Here is a 19183-nt window from a genome sequence, read left to right on the forward strand (position 1 = left end):
ATATTTGGCTTTGATAGGTGTTCTTGCCTTGGGGGTTTCCCCTTTCTAATTGTGTTTATTTAGTCTAATAGAAAACGAATTTGCATTCCTTGAATTTCTACCAGTTGAAGGTGGGTAGATGACTGAGAAGAATGCTTAACAGCTGGGGGAAATCCCCTTGGAATTTAAAAGGTGCTGGGAATAATCCAAAAAGTAGATAATCCATGGAAGAATTAACTCTACATGAATTTGGTAATCGCCCAGTATCCTTCTCTTTTTTAAAAAAATTTCTAAATTGAAGCATTGTTATTTTACAATCTTTTAGGTATCTAGCATATTGATTTATATATGTATACACACACACACACACACACACACACATTCTGTTTTAGATTCTTTTCCACTGTAGGTTATAATAAGATATTGGATATAGTTCCTTGTGCTATACAGCAGGTTCCTGGGTTGTTGTTTTGTTTTTTTTTTCAAATCTATTATATATATATATATACATATATATATATATATATATATATATATATATAGTAGTATATATATCTGTCCCACATCACTTGCTTCAGCTCTTCAAGAAAAAAGAGCCATACCATCACAGCCAGGGATCTAATGTGTGAGGTAGGGGAGCAGCTAAGACCGTTTTCTTATCCTAGTACCATGTGTGATACCTCATTTTACAGTTAGTTCCTTTTTAATATTAATATCATATAATTACTATACGACATTGTGCTACATTATTTTATGCTATACTATCTTATATGCCCATCACTGGTGACTCAGTGGAAAAGAATACATCTGCCAAGCAGGAGACAGGGGGTCAATCCCTGGGTCAGGAAGATCCCTTGAAGAAGGAAATGGCAACTGGCTCCAGTATTCTTGCTTGGGAAATCACATGGACAGAGGAGCCTGGTGGGTTTACAGTCCACGGGGTCGCAAAAGATTCAGACATGACTTAGTTACTAAACAGCAACAATACTATCTTATATCATATCATAATTATATTTTATAGTTACTTTTAATACCTTTCGAGATTTCTTGACAATAAGATTGTGAAAATCCCATTTTCAGAGTAGTTGTTACAAGGATTCTTGCTGCACTTTCAAGATGTGAGGACCATTGCTAGGGCATCAGCGCCACTCATCGCACACCAAATGGCAAGGAAAGGAAAGTTCTCAGGCAGTGAGGTCAAGATGAAGGAAGAGGCTGTTATTTTTTTTTTTTTTTTTTTTGCTTTTTGGTTATATTATCCTGGGCTTCACTGGTGGCTCAGCTGGTAAAGAATCTGTCTGCAATGCAGGAGACCTGGGTTTGATCCCTGGGTTGGGAAGATCCCCTGGAGAAGGAAATGGCAACCCACTCCAATATTCTTGCTTGGAAAATCCCATGGACAGAGAAACTTGGCAGGCTATAGTTCATGGGGTTGCAAAAGAGTCAGTCACGACTGAGCATGCACACATGGCTAAATATAAAATACTTTTTGGATTGTCTATCATTGAATAGGTTTCACATTACATCTTGCCCTTTACTATCCAGATTGTTTTTATTTTTTTATTTATTTATTTATTTTTTTTTAATTTTATTTTATTTTTAAACTTTACATAATTGTATTAGTTTTGCCAAATATCAAAATGAATCCGCCACAGGCATACAATTGTTTTTAAAAGTGACTTTACTTCTAATATGAGATTGAGCTTTAAAGCCAATACTTGACTCATACAATGAAAATCCCAAGTAATGCTAAGTTTAAAAATCAGTATCCTTGGGCTTCCCTGGTGGCTCAGTGGTAAAGAATCTACCTGCCAACGCAGGTAACATGGGTTTGATCCCTGATCTGGGAAGATCCTACATGCAGCGGAGCAACTAAGCCCGTGTGCCACAACTACTGAGCCTGTGTTGATCCCATGCACCACAACTTAAACGAGAAGGCTCTAGAGCCCAGTCTCTGCAACAAGAGACGCCCTGGCAATGAGAAGCTTGCACACCACAATTATAGAAAAGCCTGTGCAGCGAGGAAGACTCAGCACAGCCATAAATAAAGGAAAATTAAAAACAACAACAAAAAAAAACCTGTATGCTTACTTACTTCTCTCCTTTCTTTTTTTTATTGAAAATGCATTCCTTATGCTATCAATCTGTTATGTTGTTCATAAAACACACAGACAAATAAAGCCTAAACCTAAACTGGAGAGAGAAAACTGAATAAAAATAAACTGGAAATATCCCCTTCAAACTTAATTCCTGTGGCTTTCATGGAGCTGTAAAGGTTACCATATAATCTAGTGGATTTATGGAATAAGTTTGTTGTTGGGCAAAAGAGAAAAACCAGTGAGTACCATTTATTCATTTAGAAAATATTTATTAAATGCCTGATAGCATCAAGCAATGTACAACAAGGAGCATGGTAAAACCATGCCTGACCCTATAGTTTGGCTGATTGGAGTAGAGAGATAATTAGTGATCTTTGCAAATATCAGTGACCTTTGAAATATAGGCTTCTATTAGTTATGGTAAAAGAAAATAATTAACAAGATCTTTTTAAAAGTTTGAAGACCTTGAATTTTATCCAGGGTGATATTAAAAATGTTTAACAACTGGCAATGCTATCAACCAATCAAAATCAGCAGAGGCTGCTCAGCCATACCAATGAATTCTGCCTGAATATTAGCCCTGGTTATATTAATTTAGGGATTTACATTCATAGTAAGTAGAATGAAAATGCAAAGATAGTCATTTTAAATATGTCCCTTTTTATCTATTTGCTTTTTTTATAAGTCTCTTTTTTAAGTTATTGGTAACAAAGTTAGTTTAAAAACACAAATACAATATGAGAAAAACTTAGCTAGATTTTAAATTTCGGGTATTTCTCATTTTGCCATTTTTAGTGAATTTATTTTATAAAATTTTATTATTATTTTGAATAGATATTACCTTCACATGATTAAAAACATTCACATGATTAAAAATTCAAAAGACACAAAAGGCTCTCCAGGTAAGAGTCTCTTCCACCCTTTAGACAGTTTTCCTGTCTGAAGGAAATCAATATTGCCCCTTTTCTTGTAAAAGTAAAAGTAAAGTGAAGTCGATCAGTCATGTCCAACTCTTTGCGACCCCACAATTGTAACCTGCCAGGCTCCTCTGTCCATGGGGTTTTCCAGGCAAGAATACTGGAATGGGTTGCCATTTCTTTCTCCAGAGGATATGTAAAGTCTTCCAGAAACATTGTGTACATGACTTTTTTTTTCCTTCTTTAGGTTAGTAAATATCTTTAGACTGGAGCTTGTAGACCAGCACAGAAAAGAAGTGGTGACTAAATCAGACAAACAAGAACAGTAAGATACAGAGCTTTATGATGGATTGAATGTTTATGTCACCCCTAATTCCGAAATTGAAACCCTAACCCTGTGGTAATGACCCAGGGAGGTAGGTGGGGCCTTTGAGAGGATTAGGTCATGAGGGAGAGCATTCGCATATGGGATTGCGAGCATCCATGCTCAATCGCTCAGTTGTGTCTGACTCTTTGCCACCCCATGGATTGTAGCCCACCAGGCTTCTCTGTTGATGGGATTTCCCAGGCAAGAATACTGGAGTGGGTTGCCACTTCCTATTCCAGGGGATCTTCCTGACCCAGACAGCAAACCAGAGTTTCCTGATTGGCAGGCGGATTCTTTACCACTGAGCCACCAGGGAAGCCCTCATGAATGGGTTTAGTGTCCTTTATTAAAGAGACTACAGAGTGACCTTTAGCCCTTTTGTCATATGAAGACACATGGAGAGTCTCTGAGCCAGAAAGCAGGTTCCCAGCAGACACCGAGTCTGCTAGCACCTTGATCTTGGACTTTCCGGCCTCTAGAACTATGAGAAATAAGTTTTCTGCTGTTTATAAGCCCCCGCTCCCACCAGTGTTCTGTTATAGCACCTGGAATGGACTAAGACATATGGGAAAATGAATCTCAGTAACTCACAGGGTAGGATATTCTGTCTACTGCTATATTCTGGGGCAAAGATGCTCCGTTAAAAGGAAAGAAGGCTTTGACTGTATGCTTTAAAGATGGACTATTTCAAGTTCATTATATACATCTAGAGTTAAAGAAATCATAGCATAATTTTTTAAAAGGGATCCTGATTTGTTTTTTAAAATTAAGGTGCAATTCATACACCACACCACCCAGCATTTTCATATATTCACAAGGCTGTAAAGCCAGCACTACTGTCTAATTTCAGAACCTTTTCATTACCCCCCAAAATGAAGTCCATACCCATTACAGTCAGTCACTCCTCCCCTGCTCCCTGGCCCCTAGAAACCACTCATCTATTTTCTGTCTGTATGGATTTGTCTATTTTGAATATTTCATATAAATGGAATCATATGCTAGATGGCTTCGGTGTCTGGTTTCTTTCACTCAGCATACTATGTTCAAAGTTTATGTTGTAGCATATATCAGTACTTCATTCTTTTTTCTTGCCTGTGCCTTTTAAAATTTAACCATTTTTAAGTGTACAGTTCAGTGACATGATGCCCACTCACACTGTTGTGCAACATCCCCACATCCGTCTGCAGAACTGTTTTTAAAACTCAAGCTGAAACTCTACCGGTTAAGTAACATCCCTATTTCTTCGTAACCTGTATTTTACTTTCTTTCTCTGTGAATTTGCCTATTCTAAGAACTTCATAAAAGTGGAGTCAAACAATATTGGTCCTTTTGTGTCTGGTTTATTTCACGGAGCACAATATCTTCAAAGTTCACTCATGAGTAGCTTGAAACAGAACTGCCTTTCATTTTCAGGCTGAACACTGTTCCATTGTTTGGCTAGACCCCATTTTGTTTATCCATTTCTCACCAAATGGACGTTTGGGTGTTTACATTTTTGACAATTATGAATAATGCCACTGTGAACATTAGTGTACACATTTTTGTATGACCATGTTTCCAGTTCTCTTGGGTGGAAGAGACTCTCAGTGAGAACTATAGAGGAATTTGATGAGTAATACACATTAGCCAGAGATGGATAAAGTCCCCTCATACAAACATTTGAGTTTCGAACTTTCAAAGATGCGAATGTGTGTTTGCATGTCCAATCACATTAGTTCATGCATCTGGCGTGCACGGTCATGTGTGTCCATCCACTACAGGTGGCTGTGCTTTTGTGTACTTTACAGTACAGTAGAGCAGTTTTTTAATTTCAAGCCCAGGATGTCTGGAAGCAAGCTTACAAACAGCGGAGTGTAGCCAGTTGTGTTAGTTGGGTACCGAGGCTGACTGTGTTGGATTTACGATCAAATTGGACCTATGAATTCGCTTTTGGAACAGAACTCATTCATACAGAGTAGACTTACTGTACTTTGATCATGGACAATGGTCATTGAGACCGTGTTTCCTTTGAGGAAGTGTGAAAGTAACTTAGATATGGATATATAGATTTATATACATTCCTTTGTTAATGTTCTTTTTCATTATGGTTTATTCCAGGATACTAGATATAGTTCCCTGTGCTATACAGTAGGACCTTGTTGCTTAGCCATTCTAAATGTAATAGCTTGCATCTACCAACCCCAAACTCCCGGTCTGTCCTGCTCCCTCCTCTCCTCCCACTTGGCAACCACAGGTCTGATCTCTACGTCTGTGAGTCTGTTTCTGTTTTGAGGGCAGGTTCATTGGTGCCACAGTTTAGATTCCACATATAAGTGATATTCATATGGTGTTTGTCTTTCTCTTTCTGACTTAGAATCAAGTATACTTTAAATAGTTACCCATTTTCCAAGCAGAGCTCTTCTTGCTTCAAATACTTACAATTAAAAAAAAAAAAGATGGAATGATTTCACATTTTGTGGTTCAAAATACCCATTAAAAAGACATCATTAGGACTTCCCTGATGGTCCAGTGGTTAAATATCTGCCTGCCAATGCAGGGGACATTGGCTCAATCCTTTGTGCCAAGAGATTCCACATGCCTAGGTGCAACTGAGCACAAGCGCTACAAGAACTGAAGCCTGCATGCCCTAGAGCCCTGCTCCCCAACAAGAGAAGCCACCATAATGAGAAGCCTGCTCACTGCAGCCAGAGAGTGGCCCCTGCTTGCCAAAACTAAAGAAAGCCCATGCACAGCAATGAAAACCCAGCACAGTCAAAAATAAAATAAATGAATTTTAAAAAGACATTATTAAAGGATCAATCACTAAATATTGCCAGTCTTTTCCATTTTATCAACTGAGTATAAAGAGACAGATTTTGTACCTGAAAGGGTAACTTTATTTATAACTTGGGCAAACTTTCCTTTTTCTCAGTTTCTCCATGTGAGACAATTCATCTTAGAGAATAAATAATTTTTTAAAGGCAAGAAATAAGAAAAGAATGGAACTATAAAGTGAAATCATTTTTGGAATATGAAAGGCGATGACAAAACTGACAAAGGAAAAATAGGAAAACGGACAACCTCCCTCCAAATATTTCAGCATGACTAGTATTAGAACTTGTGAAATTTATGAGTGAGTAGCTCTGTTTTTTTTTTTATTTCATGAGTTCACATACCAGTGGGTGTACATTACATATATGTTTGCATATGTGTGCCTCTGGGCTTATAGCTCAGTGTTTATCTGTATAGGTTTGTTGTTATATACCATCGAGGACAGAAACTATGTCTTATTCACCTTGACTTCTCCACTGCAGAGTGCTGTATGTGGCATATTACAAGTGCTCAAGCTTGCTGGAAGGAATGAATATGCTTGTGACAATGAATATCCTTTGGATGTATGGCTACCATGTGAGTGTATTTACATATTAGTGGAGAGGTGTTTTCCTGAGCTTCAGTCACTTGTGTATCTATCTGAATGGGTGAGGAAGGGACAACTCGAGTGAGGAGGTTTGGCAGAGGAGGGCAAGCTGGAGCCAGGAAGCAAGAGACAGCAGGTAACAGGCGTGACTGTCTCTCTGGCGCCCACCCCGCGCTCTGTGGGCTTTCAAAAGTTCCCTTCTTCCTGGCACTTTCTAAATTCTCTTGCACTATTCCTATTTAGAAACTAGCTCAGGGCTATTTCTTCCCTTTTGTGGAGGAGGATGAGGAGCTGGTTTCATGCTTCCAACAGATCTGTTTTCTTTTTTTAGACTCTCAAATTCTGCTTTCAAAGGGCAGGCAAAATGGAGACTGAAATAATTGATTCAACAACAACCTCAAGGCCGTAAAATGCCATCTTTGCTACTAACCAGGGAATATCATATATCACAGGTAGACACTTTTTATACTTTAGAGAAGAAGAAAAAGAATACCATTTTCCCCTCCCTCCTAATTAACTGCCCCTTGGGCTACTAGGACCCTCAAATAACAGTGACAGATGATCTCAGAATTTCTAGATAATAGAAATAGTAGAGAGGATTTCCTGGGTGGTCCAGTGGTTAAGACTCTGTGTTTCTGCTGCAGAAAGCAAGGGTTCAATCCCTGGTTGGGCAATTAAGGTCCCACAGGCCAATGAAGTGGTCAAAACAAGCAAACAAAGAAAAGGAAAATAGAAGAGAGCCTATAAAATAAAATTTAAAAACCTATAGAATTTTTCAGAAGACTGAAAAATCAGGATTCAGGGCTTTCATGGTGGTCCAGGGGTTAAGAATCTGCCTGCCAATGCAGGACATACAGGTTCCATTTCTGGTCGGGGAGATTCCACATGCCTCGGGGCAGCTAAGCCAGTGATCCACAACTATTGATCCTGCACGGCCTAGAGTCCACGTACTGCAGCTAGAGAGTAGCCTCCACTCGCTGCAACTAGAGAAAGCCCTCGTGCACCAATGAAGACTCAGTGCAGCCAAGAAAAAATAAAGAATAACAAAAAAAAGAGAAAAATCAGGATTCACACATTTCCTGAACCTTTCGCTTGTGTCTAACAAAGTCCTATCAAGCATCTAATTCCCCTCCTCAGTCTCGGGCACCAGCAATTTTCTGGCACACACTGGTCTCACTCTTCTCAACTCCTCCTCCACTTGCAGCCCATGCTCCACCTGGACTTTCTAGGATTCGCTATTGCCCGCCAGATGATTCTGTTCATTTTCCCTTTCCAGGTAGATTACACTTACTTTCCCTTATGTGATCCACAGGTTCCAGGGGAAGCTCTCAACAAAACACCTGCTGACTGAACAACAACAAGAGATTCAGATGTTATAGAATTTTAGGGCTAAAAGGAATCTTAGGATCTTTTGGTTTTAGAGACGATAAGCAGAGGCTCAAAGGGTTATCTTTATAGATTATAAAGAAAAATCATTGGTTCCAGACTGTATGTTCAGCTGAATAATATACTTGGTTCCTCACTAAAAAGCCATGTGGTGCAAGCGTGCTTCAAATCAGATCAGATCAGTCACTCAGTCATGTCTGACTCTTTGTGACCCCATGAATTGCAGCACGCCAGGCCTCCCTGTCCATCACCAACTCCCGGAGTTCACTGAGATTCACATCCATCGAGTCAGTGATGCCATTCAGCCATCTCATCCTCTGTCGTCCCCTTCTCCTCTTGCCCCCAATCCCTCCCAGCATCAGAGTCCTTTCCAATGAGTCAATTCTTCGCATGAGGTGGCCAAAGTATTGGAGTTTCAACTTTAGCATCATTCCTTCCAAAGAAATCCCAGGGCTGATCTCCTTCAGAATGGACTGGTTGGATCTCCTTGCAGTCCAAGAGACTCTCAAGAGCCTTCTCCAACACCACAGTTCAAAAGCATGAATTCTTTGGCGCTCAGCCTTTTTCACAGTCCAACTCTCACATCCATACATTAGCACAGGAAAAACCATAGCCTTGACTAGATGAACCTTTGTTGGCAAAGTAATGTCTCTGCTTTTGAATATGCTATCTAGGTTGGTCATAACTTTCCTTCCAAGGAGTAAGCGTCTTTTAAATTCATGGCTGCAGTCATCATCTGCAGTGATTTTGGAGCCCAGATAAATAAAGTCTGACACTGTTTCCACTGTTTCCCCATCTATTTCCCATGAAGTGATGGGACCGGATGCCATGATCTTCGTTTTCTGAATGCTGAGCTTTAAGCCAACTTTTTCACTCTCCTCTTTCACTTTCGTCAAGAGGCTTTTTAGTTCCTCTTCACTTTCTGCCATAAGGGTGGTGTCATCTGCATATCTGAGGTTATTGATATTTCTCCTGGCAATCTTGATTCCAGCTTGTGTTTCTTCCAGTCCAGCATTTCTCATGATGTATTCTGCACATAAGTTAAATAAACAGGGTGACAATATACAGCCTTGATGAACTCCTTTTCCTATTTGGAACCAGTCTGTTGTTCCATGTCCAATTCTAACTGTTGCTTCCTGGCCTTCATACAAATTTCTCAAGAGGCAGATCAGATGGTCTGGTATTTCCATCTCTTGTGCTTAGTCATGTCCAAGTCTTGGAGACCCCATGGACTGTAGCCTGCCAGGCTCCTCTGTCCATGGGATTTCCCAGGCAAGAATATTGGACTGGGTTGCCATTTCCCACTCTCGGGGAATCTCCCTGACCCAGGGATCAAACCCACATCTCTTGCATGTCCTGCATTGACAGGCAGATTCTTTATCACTAACACCTAGGAAACCCTGCTAGAACCATGGTCTTTCTATTCTGACCCCCAACCTTGATCTTCCTTATTCAGACCTCAAGCCCTACATTCTCAATGAATTGCTGCCCATGGTTTGACCTGACAGTGGGAAAAAATAACAATTAGGTCCCAGGATGACAACCTCCTTTCAAAAGGAGGTTGGGAGGACCATCGTGGTGTCCAATGACAACAGAAGGCATCAGAAAGAAAGGGGCACCAACTTGAAGGGGTGTGGAGAGTCAGCAAGAAAGTGGCAGGGGGACTTCCCTGGTGGTCTAGTGGCTAAGACTCCAAACTCCCTATGTAGGGGCCCGAGTTCCATCTCTGGTCAGGGAACTAGATTCCACTTGCTGCAACTAAAAAGATTCCACACGCCGCATCTAGAGATCCTGCATGCCATCATGAAGACCCAGTGCAGTCAAACAAATAAATAAAATAAATATTTAAATAAATAAATAATAAATAAAGTCAGTCATTGATAATAAAATCAAATAAAGAGGGTAGGAGATAGGGTCTTTAGAGGGCCAATGACCAAGTCTAAGCAGAGTCCAAGCAAATCCAGCTCTTCACCAAAAGGCGACTAGAGTCAGGTGGGAACTGATAGGCATGAGGGGCAGAAAGAGAAACACTAGACAAACTCAGATCTGGTTCTGACTCTACCCTTGACAAGGAGTATAATTTGGAACAAATTATTTAACTGTCAGGCCCTCAGGCAGACTCAGAATCTTACAGTCTCTGGTTGGGAGCAAGTCTTCATTCCAAGGCTTTGCAATCAGATTTTTGATCTTAAAAAGCTGGAAGAGGGTTGGAAGGATAAATTGGGAGTTTGGGATTAACATATACAAACTGTTATATATAAAATAAATAACCAACAAGGACCTACTTATAGTACATACACTACTCAATATTGTGTAATCACCCATAAGGGAAAGAATCTGGAAAAGAATAGATATGTATAATTGAATCCCTTTGCTGTACACTTGAAACTAACACAACATTGTAAATCAGCCATACTTCAAATAAAATTAAAAAAGAGCCCGGAAATAGTATCACTTCAAGTGGAAAACATTAGAGAGAATCATCTTTCCTTGCAGAATGTTGCAGTTGGTTTACATCACAGTTTACTCACATCACAGTTTATTCAGAGCCTGCTGTTAAGTCAAAATCCCATGGTTGTTATTTTAGTCTGTTGACACTGTGGTTGCATATTTCACCATGTGACATCATTACCATGGAGGCATCAGACATTTTGGGGCTCCTAAATTATGACCGATGGATGGTGGTTAGGTGCTTTTTCTCAGAACACCCTTTTAACTACATGTGTACTGTACTACATGTGTGAACCATATTAAAAAAAAAAAAGAAATGTTCATCACTTTCAATTAAAACACTAGATGGAAAAAAAAAAAACCTACACTAGACAGCAAAGAAATACATACTTATAAAACATTCCTCCTCTCAACGTTTTCACAAGTCCTGAATTATCTTGTAATCTGAGGATGCTATAATTTTGGCATCTACATTTGAATTAAATCTCTCTGCTTAAAGCCTCTTGTGAAGTTAAACTCCTATGAGGTTTATTTTAGACTGAAACAGTTTCATATTTTTCATTTTACTACAGAATAGAAAAAAGGCAAAATTAAAACAAAAACCAGGGACTTCCCTAGTGGTACAGTGTTTAAGACTCCACGCTTGCAATGCAGGGTGCCTGGGTTCTATCCCTGGCCAGCAAACTAAAATCCCATATGCTGTGCAGTGTGGCCAAAACAAAAAAAGAGGACCTCAAAATTACGCTGATCACTGGCAAATGCCCTGTTGTAGAAGTGTAGAAAAGCCCTTGAAGGTATCGTATGGACACGGTGTGCCCAGCTGTAAATTTAGGTATCTATTTTTAACCCCTTTCACAGTGTCAGAATGTTAGACCTGGAAGGGGCCTTTGAGGTCATCTGATCCAAGCCACTCAATTTCCAAAGGCAGGTAGTAAAGATCAGAGGCATAAGAGACTCACTGAAGTCAAGCAGGAGATTATTTAGTATAGCTGATCTGGAACCTGTGTTTTTCAAGTCTCAGCATTACTGTTCTTTGCTCGCTTTTACTTATATCTGTTTTTAAAATTATTAAATATCATTGCACTGTATACAGTAAAAAACAAAAACTCTCTCTTCCAACAGACTTCCCTCCCACTCTTCCATGTTGTCCAACATTTTAGGGGAAACCACTATTGATAGTTGGGCTTCTCTGGTGGCTCAACCAGTAAAGAACCCACCTGCCAATGCAGGAGACATAAAGAGACGTGGGTTTAATCCCTGGGATGGGAAGATTCCCTGGAGGAGGGCATGGCAACCCACTCTAATATTCTTGCCTGGAAAATTCCACGGACAGAGGAGCCTGGAGGCCTAGAGTCTGTGGAGTTGCAAAGAGTCAGACAAGACTGAGCACATGTGCACACACTATTATCAGTTTGCTGTATACATATGCAAATTCCATGTGTGTGTCTAAGTACTGATACATTCATTCACATACATATGGGTATATACACGGGCCAAGATTTTTTAAATTTGTATTATATTTAATTTTTATTGAATTATAATTGACATACAATATGATGTTAGTTTCAGGTGTACAACATAGTGATTTGACAGTTTTTTTTTTATTTTAATTGTTTTTTTTATTGAAGGATTTTGCTTGACAGAATTTTGTTGTTTTCTATCAAACCTCAACATGAATCAGCCATAGGTATGCATATATCCCGTCCCTTTTGAACCTCCCTCCCTCTGTCTCGGAGAAGGCGATGGCACCCCACTCCAGTACTCTTGCCTGGAGAATCCCATGGACGGAGGAGCCTGGTAGGCTGCAGTCCATGGGGTCGCGAAGAGTCGAACACGACTGAGCAACTTCACTTTCACGCATTGGAGAAGGAAATGGCAACCCACTCCAGTGTTCTTGCCTGGAGAATCCCAGGGACAGGGGAGCCTGTTGGGCTGCCGTCTACGGGGTTGCACAGAGTCGGACACGACTGAAGTGACTTGGCAGCCCCTCTCTCTCCCCACCCCACCCCTCTAGGTTGATACAGTGCCCCTGTGTGAGTTTCCTGAGCCATGCAGCAAATTCCCATTGCCTATCTATTTTACCTATGGCAGGCTAAGATTTTTGAAAATAGTTTTACTCCAAACTAGAACCTAACTAAACCAAACTAAAAATGGCAGGGGGGTGATAAAATGGGATAAAATGATAAAATGTTCTGAACAACAAAATAAATATCATTTCTAACAGAAATTGTTATTTCTCTTATCATTGCTCATCTAGAAATAATCATGAAATTTTTAAACATTTTTATTTATTTGACTGCACTGGGTCTTAGTGGTGCCATGTGGGTTCTTTAGCTGCAGCATGCAAACTCTTGCGGCATGTGGGATCTAGTTTCCTGAACACAGATGGAACCCAGCCCCCTGCATTGGGAGCACAGACTCTGAGCCACTGGGCCACCAGGGAATTCCCTAGAAATTCTCATAAAATTTGACAAAAGCTATTCAGGCTTCCCAGGTGGAGCCAGTGTTAAAGAACTCACCTGCTGGGACTTCCTGGTGGTCCAGGGGCTAAGACTCCATGCTCCCAATGCAGGGGGCCTGGGTTTGATTTCTGGTCAGGGAACTAGATCCCACATGCTTCAACTAAGGGTTCACATGCTTCAACAAAATTGCAACCAAATAAATTAAAAAAAGAAAACTCACTTGCTAATGCAGGTGATATAAAGGACACTGGGTTCGATCCGTGGGTCATGAAGATCCCTTGGAGGAGGTCATGGCAACCTACTCCAGTACTCTTGCCTGAGAATCCCACAGACAGAGGAGCCTGGCCAGCTATAGTCCATGGGGTCTCCAAGAGTTGGACATGACTCAGTGACTAACACACATGAAGGGGTCCTCAGTGCTATGCACGGTGGGTAGGGTGGAATTTATTCTTTGGAGCAGTCTGTTATCGCTTTTGCTTCATAGGATTAGTTTGGTATTTTAGAAAGATCATTCTGGGACCAGAATAGAGGATGGATTAGAGACAGTGAAACCAGCTGAGGGGTTACTGCAATGTGCCAGGCAAAGGGGGGTGAGTGTGTGAACTGAGAATGTGGAGCTGGATGTGCACAAGTCAAAGGAGAAAAGGGGTCTGGATGAAGAGACCTCGGAGGAAGACTCACAGAACCTGAAAACCAGTTGGATATGGAGGTGAAGGGGAGCTGGTAGACACTCCTCCTTCTCATCTCCTAAATCTTTAAAAAATGTTTATTAATTTATTTGGCTGTGCTGGGTCTTAGTTGCAGCACACAAGGTCTTTAGTTGCAGTATGTGGGACTGAATTTCCTGGCCAGTGATAGAACCTGGGCCCCAGCCCTGGGAGCAAAGAGTCTTAGCCACTGGACCACCAGGGAAGTCCCTAAGATCTTTCTTTCTAAGCAGGAACTTTGTCTCTCTTGCCAACTCTGGCCATGTAACTGGGGCTCAATTGAAGTTTTCTTTATTTTTGTTCTAAATGTATTTCAGTTTTTTTCAATTAAAATTTTTGAAGAAATCCTTCATTTTTTTTGTATCCCCTATACAATCCTAAGCAATTCCTTTTCATGTTTTGATTACCAAAATTTTAATGCTTTTTTTTCCTTCAAAGTATGATTTCAACTAAGACAATAGTTCTTATTACTCACCCGGTCATTCAAAAGCTGATGGTTTAGGGGTGTCCAGGTACTCATCTTTGTCTGCATTTTGGGACCATTTGTGTTTTTTGGAGGTGCAAATGCCATCATGAAATAACTGGATATTCTTCTGTAAGAAAAACTATGATTCATTTCTTCTGAAGATATAGTTTTTCTTACAGAAGAATATCCAGTTATTCTAAACTAAACTAAACTATAGTTTGTTTAAACTAACTAAACTAAACTAAACTCACTAAAAATGGTAACACCATATAATCTTTTTCAGTACACTGGGACAGGGACTAGGGGGAGAGTGACATTTACTGGGAGTATTTTATATGTCAGGCACTTAACAGGTTTGCTCAATTAAACCCATAACAATATGGTAAGGTGGTGGGTTTTAGCTTATTTTACAGATGAAGAAAATGAGGCTCACTTTGCTTTGCCCCGAGTTATACAGACAGTAGGTGGTGAAACAGAGAATCAGACCCAGGTCTGTTTAACTCTGTTTGATTTTCATTGGACCAAGCGGAAAAAATCAGAATCACTCTTAGCTAAGAACATACCATATTGGTCAGAAAGAAGTATTTATAAAATCACTGTGCAATCTGATCTACTCCATTTTGTCCCTTGTGACCTCCTTCTTCCTCTGCTAACTTTCTGACATCTAGCTAACAAGGGCTCTAGCTTGCTACCATATTTAAGAAGTAGAATAGTACAATGGACAAGGCCAAGAATTTATATATGGACAGATTTGGGTTTATTGAGAAAAATACACTGGGGAAAATATACAGTACACCCAGTACTGTATATGTCTGCCTTCATTTTTGTGGCCTCACAGCATGTGGGATCTCAGTTCTCCCACCGGAGATGAACTCACATCCCTTGTATTGGAAATGTTGAGTCTTAACCATGACTGCTGTTGTTCAGTCACTAAGTTGTGTCCAACTCTTTGCAACCCCATGGACTGAAGTACACCAGGCTTCCCTGTCCTTCACTATCTCCAAGTTTGCTCAGACTCATGTCCATTGAGTTGGTGATGCCATCCAACCATCTCATCCTCTCTTGCCTCCCTTCTCCTCCTGCCTTCAATCTTTCCCAGCATCAGGGTCTTTTCCAAGGAGTCGGCTCTTTGCATCAGGTGGCCAAAGTTTTGGAGCTTCAGCTGCAGCATCAGTCCTCCCAATGAATATTCAGGGTTGATTTCCTTTAGGATTGACTCATTTGATCTCCTTGCTGTCCAAGGGAGTCTCAAAGGTCTTCTCCAGTACCACAATTAAAAAGCATCGATTCTTCAACGCTCAACCTTCTTTATGATCCAATTCTAACCATTGGACAGCCAGGGAAGTCCCTGTGTATGTCTTCATTGGATTAAAGCACTCTAATTTCCATGAGGGATTACTTTTCCCTCAGTGTTTAGGGTCTGCTGGGTTGGTTAATCAAGGTGGCCTCCCCTTGCCCAGTCATAAGACTAAGCTAGGCCAGGTAACTGATGCTGGCTTATCCTTGCTTTACAGCCAAGGTGATCATTCAAAGTACCATAGATGCTCTGAGTAGACTGTTAAGCTGTTCTTAGACTCTTCTTGGAGGGGCTTCCTTGGTGGTGCTAGTGGTAAAGAATCTGCCTGCCAATTCTGGAGACATAGGAGATGCAGGTTTGATCCCTGGGCCAGGAAGATCCACTGGAGGAGGCCATGGCAGCCCACTCCAGTATTCTTGCCTGGAGAATCCCTTGGACAGAGGACCCTGGTGGGCTATGGTCCCCAGGGTCACAAAGAATCAGACACAACTGAAGCAACTTAGCATGCATGCATGTCCTTTCTTATCCATTTTGTGAGCCACCTGATAGCCTTCAATAAATTTCACCTACATTAGCTAGAAGACCCTTCTTGTAGGGGAATCCCTGGTGGCTCAGATGGTAAGGAATCTGCCTGCAGTGCGGGAGACCTGGATTCGATCCCTGGGTTGGGAAGAGTCCTTGGAGGAGGGCATGGTAACCCACTCCAGCATTCTTGGCTGGAGAATCCCCATGGACGGAGGAGCCATGGAAACAACTGAGCGACTAAGCACACAGCACACACACATTAGCTAGAATCTATTTCTGTTGTTTGCAACCAAAACTTTTTACATGACACAGTTTGGATCCTGGCTCTAAAACTTACTAGCTTTGAAACTTTTTGCAAGTAGTCACTCAGTCATGTCCGACTAACCCTATGGACTGCAGCATGCCAGGCTTCCCTGTCCTTTCCCATCTCCCGGAGGTTACTCAAACTCATGTCCATTGAGTCAGTTATGCCATCTAACCACCTCGTCCTCTGGCATCCCCTTCTCCTCCTGCCTTCAATCTTTCCCAGCATCAGGGTCTTTTCTAATGTGTGGGCTCTTCGCATCGAGTGGCCAAAGAACTGGAGCTTCAGCTTCAGCATCAGTCCTTCCAATGAATATTCAGAACTGATCTCCTTTAGGATTGACTTGGACAGGTACACACTGCTATACTTAAAATGGATAACCAACAGGGACCCATGATATAGCACAAGGAACTGTGCTCAATGGCAGCCTGGCTGGGGGAGAATGGATACATGTATATGTATGGGTGAGACCCTTCATTGTTCATGTGAAACTACCACAACACTGTTAATTGGTTATACTCCAACACAAAATAAAGTGTTAAAAAAAAAATAGCATCACCACAGACTTTCTTAGAACTTCCTGTTATTTCCAGAGTTCTTCAAAGCCTGTCCTTGAAGGGGGCACAACAAAATATTTTAAGGTAAAAAATATTTAAAGCAGATGGATGGCATTTTCAGTATATAGCTTCAGTGTTTCTGTTTGTTTGTGCCTTCTTCCTCTCTGAAGGTATGTTTCAGATCCAAAGCAGCGGTGCTGAGTTGGAGCCTGCACAGGATTTGCCTGCCTGACCCAGGGCTCCAAAAATTATAGCAACAAATATAAGACAATTTTTTAAAAATATTTATTTTTATTTATTTATCTGGCTGAGCCAGGTCTTTGTTAGGGCATGTGGGATGTAGTTCCCTGACCAGGGATAGAACCCAGGTCCCCTGGACCACCAGGGAATTCACCCAGACAATATTTTGATCCACATGCCACAACTAAGACCTGGCACAGCCAAATAAATAAAAACAAATTTTTTTTTTTAAATTAACCGTTAGTTTTGGACTTACAGAGGATTCCCCCAAATGCTAGATCTGAAATTTTGTGACTCTCACTTGACATGTAATATTCCCTCTCAGGTTTAAATTAGAGCTGCAGAGAAAGCCAATAGTTTTAAAACCTCAGGGTTTTAAACCATAGATAATGTCTTCCTGCAGTTGCCTGCTGATACCACTCCACTGGAATAAGGGGAAATAAAGGAGGTTCAGATGAGCCCTCACATTCTTAGCTCCTAACAGCTAAGTTGCAAAGATGTAAGAAATGATTTCATTACAGTATTATTAATTGGCTGCTATAAAAATACACATGAGCAGGCAAATATATAAAGCATGGTCACTGAGTCTAGATCTGCTCAGTTAAAAATCACATATTTCCTTTTTTATTGCTATTTATTCATGTTTGACATTGCTTCTATTTAAATTGATTGAAGTTGTGTGTGTGTGTGTGTGTGTGTGTTTTAATTTTTATTTATCTGTTTAGGCTAAGCCACTCGGCTTGCAGAATCTTAGTCCCCAACCAGGGATTGACCCTGGCCCTCGGCAATGAACATACAGAATCCTAACCTCTGGACTGCCAGGGAATTCCTTAAACCAATTGTTTTCAATCTTTTATTTTATTTTTTTCAGGGCTATAAAACTCTTTGAGGGTATGATGAAAACTATGAATCTTCTCCCTAGAAAAATTCATATTAACATTGCTGCTGCTGCTGCTAAGTCACTTCAGTCGTGTCCGACTCTGTGTGATCCCACAGACGGCAGCCACCAGGCTCCCCCGTCCCTGGGATTCTCCAGGCAAGAACACTGGAATGGGTTGCCATTTCCTTCTCCAATGCATGAAAATGAAAAGTGAAAGGGAAGTCGCTCAGTCGTGTCCGACTCTTAGTGACCCCATGGACTGAAGCCTACCAAGCTCCTCCATCCATGGGATTTTCCAGGCAAAGTACTGGAGTGGGGTGCCATTGCCTTCTCCGCATATTAACATTATATTTTGCTTATACCAGGTTAAAAACTTCTGTTGTAAGCTCAGAAACTCTCTTTTCCCAGTTTAAGTAGAAAACAATCTGACTGATTCTAAGCCCAATTTCTGATTAAGACAAAGCAGCTTTTCCAGGTCCTCCCTAAGGTTTTGCATGTTTTTTTGTTTGTTTGTTTTTGTTTTTTTCCTTCCTGGTTCTTCAGAGCTACAAATCATTTGAATTAGGCTCTTTTTTTCAAATCAATTTGAATAAAGTTTGGTTTTCAGGAGATGGGCCTGGCTGAGCAAAAGAGCCCTCTTGGTAATAGTCTTCCTGAAGCAGGCAAATGGAGGTATCCTGCCCTGGTTTTTGTCATTATCCTTTTACAGTTTTTTCCTCTGTCCACTCTAGAAGATGGGCAGTGTGCATATCTGCATGTCCACACTGGATCACAGTATAGACCACTCAGATGCTTTCATACAACATACAAAAAAATTACAAGACAAAGCAAGTTGCCTTCCCTCCTTCTACATACAAACCTTGCTGTTGTTTTTTCATGACCTCTTTCCCCCTTAATGGCTGTCCTTGCATGTTCCCCTTTAATTTTTCTTTGGATAAAGGGGAAGAAAAAGGGCTTCTGGCCCTTACCCCCAGTGTGTGCTTCTAGTGTCATGCTTAAAGGCAAGGATAGGTCCTCTGGTAAAGTTCCAGTGGTAACACACCTCCAATCCCATCTTCAAAGCCATTCTTCACACTGTCACCATTGCACAACTTCACTAAAGACTTATTAGGTCTGTATTACAGGTATAAAGACAAGTCTTGACTATAA

Source organism: Bos indicus, chromosome 14, assembly GCF_029378745.1.
Source record: "Bos indicus isolate NIAB-ARS_2022 breed Sahiwal x Tharparkar chromosome 14, NIAB-ARS_B.indTharparkar_mat_pri_1.0, whole genome shotgun sequence".
Classification (NCBI taxonomy): Eukaryota; Metazoa; Chordata; class Mammalia; order Artiodactyla; family Bovidae; genus Bos; species Bos indicus.